Here is a 9,101-nt window from a genome sequence, read left to right as displayed (position 1 = left end):
GGCAGGAGGCGGGAGGCAGAGACACACAGCGGCAGCGGCTCGTGGCCCAAACATCGGCCACGCATCTGAAACTCTGGGTGGATCCGTTTTACACATGTACCGAGCTGTCTGTCTGGACTCGGGGGCATCAATTATGAATGGAAATATACAGCCGTGGTGCCAACACAGAAGTTCCTTGCGAAGGGCTTAAACGGAGCGGAAAAAAAAACTCACGCATACACGCGCCGGGCTGACATTCGCGCGGCTTCTTCCCGTGGATGGGAGCGAGTCCTGCCGCGCCAGCGTCTGATTTGCGGCGGTCGGCTCTTTGGGCGCCCCGCACGTCTGTCTGGAGCAAAACCGAGGCGGACGGCTCAACGAAAGGGAAAGGAACCGGCGCTGTAATACGACAGGGCACCCGGCCGGTCCGATAACCACCGAGATGCGAGCAGCAGAAACAAGCCGTGAAGCGCCACAGTTGACTCGGACATCGGGGGCCTAATGGCTCCGAAATTGGGTCGAATGCCCCGCCCCGGACACGTGAAAACCATCTCGGGAAGGGTGCCAGAGTCCCAGTGGTAAACGGCTCCTACTAGGAGCCCTTAAAATGCTAAAAGATCGTCGGATTAGCATAACGGCAGTGAGACCCCCAGCCAATCAAATGCACCGACCACGGAGCTCCTACTGAGACAGATGCTAATGGGAAGCTCTCTAACGCTCCCCAAGAGTTTCCATGCGCACTGCGTACCCTTTGGATGTATTTATAACTCTGTCAGTTGAAATTTAAAACTTCAAACATAGATGTGAAAACATACAAATTGTCTCTAATTAATCTGTCTGGAATGCTAATAAAATTCACATTTTGTACCGCTCCGGAGAAAACAGGCTGAACTCCCACTATGGTTAGGTGCCTTGTGAGTGTTATCGAAATAAATGCGCATTATAGCATTAACGCACACTTGTTCCATGAAAAGAGGGCACATCATTAGACAGCGGACATCTCCTTAAATGATGGATCTGCTCCTCACGGTGCGCGCCTAGGGGTCTCCCAGTGGCCTAAAGCCCAAATATGAAATAACAAGCAGCCCTTGGATAGAATCCGCCATCAGGGGCTTGTCCCAGTGCACCATGCTCGCTCAGACACAGTTACACTGGGAAGTGACAGCACATTTAATTCTGAGGGTTTAAGCCAAAATGTTTGATGAAGAAGAAGAGAAAAAAAAAACGGAAACAGCACAACGACATACCTGCACGATCCAATCCATCAGATCCTATTTTACAGTGCAAATTCAGCTTCGAGACAAGCGTGTAATACCCGCTGTTTCCTTTTAAAAAAAAAAACCCCAGCACACCTGCCCTCTAGAGGACAGCCCAAATCGCGGTTAAGATGTTTAAAACCTGAAACGCCTCTGCTGGTGAATACCGATCGCTGGTTCCAGAAAGTGGACAGCCTGACGGTGAGAAAAGCATGTACCACATAGGGAGGGGGGAGGATGGGCGGGGGGGGGGGCCTACAGCTCCGGTATCTTCAAGGGTAGGGGGGTGACAATATGGGTACCAGGGTTTGGGTAACGTCGCCGCTGTGCGGGACTGACCTACAGACGGCATTACAAATGTGTGTCATCCCTACATCAGCCGCGCGCCCCGTTTTTATAAAAGGGCTCTAAAAGGTCAGATCATTATGGTTGCTAAGCAACCCTGCACAAGCCACTTAAAAATCACCGTGTTATTTCATTTGATGTCGGCACTAAGCTATATCAAGGCGAATTATGCGCAGGAGTGTAAGGTCTCCGTTAAACACCGATGAGAAGATTCCGCCCCGGCCGGCAGGCTGTCCTCCGAACAGGACGGACGCAGCTGTCATGGCGACGTCGACCGCGAGCGGCGCGAGAGCAGCTGAGCTGCACTGCAGGCTGTCCGTGTTCTGGACCGGACAAGCGGATTTGGACATTCTGGTTTTACCATCCACAAGTCTGCCTACGCTCCCCCCCCCTTTAAGATGAGTCTCAGGAGCACTTGATTCCACCTCACCTGTACCCCCCACCCCATTCCCAGGCCCCTCCGATCAGGATGTACCTGGTCTCCCAACATCACAGCCCTCAATCAAGTATGTCCTCCAGTATTTACCCCAACTCTGCTATTTAAGCTATAATCCCTGCAATCCCTGTCTGTTTATGCAATGTTAACGAGCAAGAGATGAGGAACAACTGAAGACGGGCATGCGAACACCAATACCAAAACAAGATATCGACAACTTTGATGAGTAGGCATTAAATAATGATCATTCTGCTCATTTTCATCATGTACTGCGGTTCAAAATACATGAGTGATCGAATTGATTTCGCCGAAGACCTTGATACCCGGACTAACGAGGGTAATTATGTGTGATTCACATCCACTGTCTTCAATCATTGAACAGCTCTTGAACACACTTCCTGTGTTCCCCCTTGGCCTTGGCCGTGTGTGAAGGACCCGCACGTCGCGCACCCTCTCCCTCGCTGAGCTATCCTTGGGGACCTCGACCTGCACGAGGTCACCGCGCGTGGAGAATGCTGAAAGGCAGGGAGAGCGGAGGGATCGTCCGGTGTAGACCATCTTTCAGCCGGTTTTGGCTGCTGTCTGTGATCGGAAGTCGCTGGTTCAAATCCCTTGGTCGGTAGAGTGATTTAACAATTGGGCCCTTGAGCAAGGCCCTTAACTCACTGACTTTGCAGGGATTGGATCACCCTGCTTTCACAATTGTACGTCACTTTGGATAAAACCGCCTGCCCAGGTCTAGTTAGAGATGGATGAATAGAGTGGCTGAGTCTTTACTGAGGGGGAGGCCGATTGGCAAACATATACAAGGCTTAGTGCCTTGTCTTACAGTAGTGCCAAAAAATACACATTTATTTGGGGGGGGGGGGGCAAATAAGATTTTAGGGAGGTTAAAGCCCCCTAAAATAGGCCTAACAATGTTCCTGACACAAGGTAATGTACAATGCAATGCATCCTTGTCTCCTCACGAGCAGTCAACGCCGGACTCACATTCACTGGAACCCTCATTACTCACTATTAATTCACTGGACCTCCTAAGCGGCCCCTCTCTGGTCCCACTATGCACTGCATGCTGGGACCCAGGCCCCTGATACGGGCAGTTCCTTCAAACCCCCTCAGTCACCAGCCTGGCCTCCCCCTGCTGGAACAGCCAGGTGTTTGGCCTAATCTAAAGCAGGCTGCCGGGTTTGATGGATGATCTCGCCATGCTGTGGGCTGCAGGTTCTGTGGAGGAAAAACAGGCCTGATAATAGATTTATCTGCACCTTCCGGCCTGTAATGGATGGGCCGGACCAACACGGCTGAAACTTTGTCACAAAGCAGACCACAACTAAGAAAAGAGGGGGAGGGATATGAAAAGGCTATTGGAATGACTTGTGGCCGCTGATTAATCAAGGTCTCATAGTCTTTGAGAATGACTTCAAGCTGTAATCAGCTAGTGGGTCTTCACTGGACTGGTAGGGAAACCAGGTTAACTGGAACAAAAATTAATGGACATTTTAAGCAAAGCTGTTTACGCCTCATTACTGAGTGACGTTTACTACGGTTTAGGTCCAATACCTTGCTCAAAAGTGTGAAGGTACAACTGCAGCTCCCTGATACTGGACATGCATGGCTCATGTGGCAGGAAATTTTTAAGGTGGGGAGCATAAGAGGGGCCATTATTCACACAGAATGGGGGCCAACGTAATCATTAGCCAAATTATATGTCTTGAATCGGTGGGAGTGACAGGGGAAAGGGCACATTTGGCCCAATCAGCTTTCAGCGGATGCCAGTGCCCCTATGGCCCCACCCCTAAATACATTCCAGCCATGCAGCAACTACGCATTATGGGAGAAACATTGTCTTACAGAGCACAAAACCAAGGACTGGACTTAATGCCATTAAAGCGATCTTATGGTTTCTGGCAGCTGGTTGTAGGGCCTTCCCAGGTGTCCCAAGGTTGAGGGGTGGAGACGCCCCGTACCTGTTTTGGGTCGCATATCACATGGGTGGCGTTGATGGGGGGACAGCCGCCAAACATCCATGCTTCACAGAGATGCAGCAGAATCGCTCTGACTCCTCGCTGCCACCCCCCCCCCACACTATGTCATCTGTGACATTGACCTCGGCTGCTGACCTCTTTTAGCCACTGCGTCTCTGAGCTAGCAAAAAGCAGTCTGCTTGTGTGTGTGGGGGGGGGGGGGGGGGAGTCTGGGTAGCTCCTGTGAAGGTCCCACCCTGTAAAAATCCCCTCGATCTCTAATCCTCTCTAATAACATAAACAACCCTCCCCGCGGCCGGGCCTGCAGTGACCACGTGCGTCACTGCGCAGCTAAACCGGGGGCGGGGGTCCGGCAGTGACCACGTGTCACTGCTGCGCAGCTAAACCGGGGGCGGGGGTCCGGCAGTGACCACGTGTGTTCACTGCGCAGCTAAAACCGGGGCGGGGGGTCCGGCAGTGACCACGTGTGTCGGCAGTGATTTAACAAACAGGCTCTCAATCAATCGGCGGTCTAGAGCACACGACACATGTCAGTCAGAAGCCATTACGCTCCAGGGTGGGGGGGGAGCTCTTTAAATTCCACTCGAGCACGCTGACCCCACTGCAGGCAGCCAGCGATATGTGGGGGGGGGGGGGACACCTCATAATGAGCCTGCAGATACAATGGGCACGTGGCTGGCCTGTATATGGGGGGGGGGCTGGAACGCCCCACAGGGTGATTAACACCCTCCCTCCTCCCCATCACTCTACTCCAGCCACTTCTGTGTTGAAAAGCTCCTGTGTGTGGTGCCGCCTTCCCGTCACCGATGGAGACCCAGACCCCCCAGAGGGCCCCGTGCACGCAGGCGCACACACACACACACACACACACACACACTCCACACACACACACCACACACACACACACACACACACACACACACACCACCCACACAAAAACACACACACAAGTTGGTCTTCATAACCATCCATTCATTTCTATGGGAAATATCTTAATCCCAAACACGACACCCTTAACCCCTACTCTGCCATAACCTTAACCATAAGTAACTAACCAAAATACAAGACTTTTGGCACTTTTACTTTTTTGATCTTATAAAACTGAGGTTATCCAAATGGGGACCTGAAGAAGTGTCCCCAAAAGTAAGGAAGTTTCAGGTTTTACCGCACTTTGGGGACATTTTGGTGTGCAAATGTGATCTATGCAAACCCACACACACACACGCACACAAACACACCCCATACACACATGAACGCACATACACGAATGCGTGCGTGCACACACGTGCAGGCGCGCGCTGCGAGAGGCAGCCTGCGAGCAGGGTTTTAGCACCACATGCGAATGAGGCCAAGAGAAGTGAAATCGACACTTTTAGTCAAAGCGGAGCTGCAGGGCTGGCTGTGGGCGCTGCTCAGGAGCGGGGCCGCTTGGCAGGCAAATGCGCCGTCTGCTGACAGCCGAAAGAGAACATCTAATGGCAAGAGATGCGCCCTCAGCCGCGCTGCCGCATCCGTTTGTTCTGCTTCAGCGCATTAAGCGGACGGCCCCTCCGCCCCTCCGTAAACACCGTGTCTGGCTCTCCTTCTTGTTTTCCGTATTATTGGGAATTTTAATCTCATTCTTCTTTTCTTCTCATTTTGGAATCCGCTGCCTTTAAGAGGGCCTCCGCTGTGCCCTTCACAGGGTGATGTCGCCGGCGTCCGCCGTTCGCCTGCCGCGCGTCTCGTGGCCCAGCTGTGCTCACACGGCAGGATGTTGACAATTACAGGACGTTTGACCCAAGTGCCTAACAAGGGGACGACAGCAGGAGCCACAATGGGATTGGACATTTGGTTGAAGGGTCCGGTTTTAAATTCCGTCACCTGCCAGGTCAGCGTTCAGCCATCACCTGTACAGTTAGCGTGGCCACATGCGATATGCCCATATCCAATAATGACAATAAATGCTAGTGTTTCAGTCCAGAAGTCGGTAAAGATCGAAATATCAGCACGGTTATCAGTGATGCTCAGGCTGCTCCCCCTGCAGGCTGCACTCATAACCGCTATTATCTGACGGCAGGTTCAGCGATATGCGCACAAAATGGGATGCTGCTACCCGCATCTCCCTTCCCTGGGCAGTCGTGCTGTCTGATCACACCTTTTGATTTGTGGAAGGTGAGATCCCATTCCTCCATGGCTCCGCCCCTCCGCAGGGAAGCTAAGCTCACGGGAAAGGGGGGGGGGGGGGGGGGGGCATTCAGGAGGGGCCTGAAGGGGAAATAAAAAAGGAGAGGGCAATGTGAACAGGATGTGAACCAGCCTTTAGCATCCATGCCAGGCTTCTACCAAGTGATTATAGCGCCCCTCGTTGCAGCCCCCACCCAAGAGCCAGAGGGTGTGTGTGTGTGTGTGTGTGTGTGTGTGTGTGTGTGTGTGCCCTCAAACACAGAAAGATGATTAGCGGCCCTGTCTGGTGGCATGCGCCATGCCTCTCAGACTCAGACAGCTGCTGAGAGAGACAAGCAATGAGATGTTCAGGGCGGGGGGGGGGGGGGGGCACTCCTCACAGCTATTAAAAGTAAAGGAGTCTGTGAGGGAAGGGCCTCCGTGGGCCGCTCCAGCATGTAGCATGTGGCGTGTGCAACTGAGCTAGATCAGCTTCGGCCATGGCCGTGCAGCGGCTGTTTGCTCCCCGGCACCGTGGCCTTTGTGTGGTGGGTGCTGGCAGCAAGTGTCGGGGGGCAGGGGGGGGGGGCATGGAGCCCCTGAGCAGGACAGCGAACGGGAGCCCTCATCAATCAGAGACACACACAGACACACACACATACACGAACAAAAAAACCCCAATCCCAACAATGACAACCTGAACCCCCTACCCAGCCCTAACCTTAACCATAATAACCAAACTAAATACAAGACTTTTTTAGTTTTTAGATTGCAGTCACAAATTTGTATAAAATTGAGGTTCCCCTTGTGGGGACTGAAAAAAAAGTTCCCACAACAACATTCGGTCCCCACAATGTAATACACACATAACCCTCTGTGGTTACAGAGCGCTATGGGAACAAAGTGTCCCTTCCCAAGGGTTTATGTGTGGCTGTGTGGGACTTCTCCAGGAAGAGTGATAAAACAGAGATAAACACATTTAAAACATTTAAATCCTGTCCCCCTCATTTATTACTGTCATGTGTTTCATTGTTCTCAAGCCAAACCGCCCCCCCCACCAGAAAAAGAGACTGAAGGATGGATGTATGGATGGATAGATGGATGTTATTTCCTCATTGGTTTTTTATTTTCCTCCAGATGTAAACATGTCAGCTCTCAGTAGCACATCGATGTTAAAGGTTCTGCTTATTAATTGGATGAATGGAGTATAGTGCTGTGAGTTACCTGCGTACACGGCAGTGCGGCGCGGCGAGGCGAGGCGATCTCCGCATTACGCCTGGCCTCGGCTTTAACCAACGCCGGCCTTCTCACGCCCATGCTCATCGTTCCCCCATCACTCAGGGTCGTTAGACGGCAGCCGGGCTGATGGCAGGGTGTGAATGATCCGGCGTGACCCCGGAGGGTCCCCCCCCCCCCCCAACCCCCCGCCTGGCTCGTAGGCAGTTCCCAACAGACGGCCTGGTGGACATCCCGCTACCCTCCTCCAAATCAATAGCGCCATGACATGGTACAAATGATCCAAGACCGCACATGAATCACGATGCCGTGCGGAGGTGGTGGTGGTGGAGGTGGGGGGGGGGGGGGGGGGCGAGGGGCGGGGCTGATAGGGGTGCGGCAAGCCTTTTGGGCCTCCCGATGAAAGGCAGAGTTTTCATTATTTTCAATTCGACTTAATATGGATCCATGGGGCTTCTTGGTCGACCCTGGCTATTGTTTACTTTAAGCACTTATTACTCTGACTCGGGCCCCCTCCTCAGGGGACAGCCCCCCCCCCCTTTAAATCTACAGTGGCAAAATTGTGTTAATTTACCCAGCTAGAAATATTAACTATATTATATCCAATAAATGCCAGAGACAATCCAGTCGCCTACCCCTGACTCGGTTTTAATTGATTTCCTCACTTGCTTGCAGCCAGCGCTGATTTGGTTTCCTTTGACATAATGTTTATTAAAGGCTTTGGGCATTGGCTGGGGGTGGGGGGGGGGGTGTCATGGGTGTCCCGACCACAGGGCTTAACGGCCGTAGCGTTTCCGTGAGAAAGGGGCCAAGGAATTCTAGCTGTTTCTGGCTGACGGCCCAGCCTCTGGCCCATGCTGAGACCCCCCCTGCATGCGCTGACGTTTTCACTACAAGACTCGCTCCTGGGGCTCGGCTCAATGCTGTTTGCTGTGTGTGTGTGTGTGTGTGTGTGTGTGTGTGCGTGTGGGCACGTATATACATTGTGGGGACATTTTTTTTGTGGGAAAACGCAATGATATAAAAACTGGTGACTGCAATCAAAAAACTAAAACTGGCAAAAGTCCCGTATTTTGCTTGGTTACTTATCGTTAAGGTTAGGGCTGGGTAGGGGTTAAGGTTGTCATTGTTGGGATTAGGGTTTTGCCCATAGGAATGAATGATGAGTTCCTACAAAGGTTTTCATACCTGATGTAGATGCCTAATGCACCCAGAACACAGGTGCTGGTGGCCCTTAATAAGCAGAACCTCAGAGCCATGAAGAAACAGATCCACCTACCTCTCCATTTTCATCCATCCATCAATCTTCCTAGGAACACTAGGAATCACAGGAGCCACATACATTTGTACATAAAACGGAAGCGAACAGGACGGCTGTTTTGTGGGATTGTCCCCACAGCCTGTTTTTCAGGAATTACTTGTGTTACTGGGACACTTTTCCAGTGATTTTTCCCCAAAGGAGACCGCAAAACCTGTACAAAAAACAGTATATATATTTATACAGACTGTCCTTGTCAGCGCCATACAAACACCATGTAAAACAGGCAGAGACACACAATTTGAGCACAGAGCCTCCGAGAGCAGGCAGCCCTCTGGCCCAGATCCAGGTTGGTGGTGCACCACCCCCCCCCCCCCCCCCCTGCAACTTCCCGGGCCTCATGCACTGGGTTCAAGCAGAAGCCCGGGCGGCTCTACTCGGGAGCTGATGACGGCATGGCA

This window comes from Brienomyrus brachyistius, unplaced genomic scaffold (assembly GCF_023856365.1).
Source record: "Brienomyrus brachyistius isolate T26 unplaced genomic scaffold, BBRACH_0.4 scaffold157, whole genome shotgun sequence".
NCBI classification, from domain to species: domain Eukaryota; kingdom Metazoa; phylum Chordata; class Actinopteri; order Osteoglossiformes; family Mormyridae; genus Brienomyrus; species Brienomyrus brachyistius.
Note: the sequence above shows the minus strand (reverse complement) of the source record.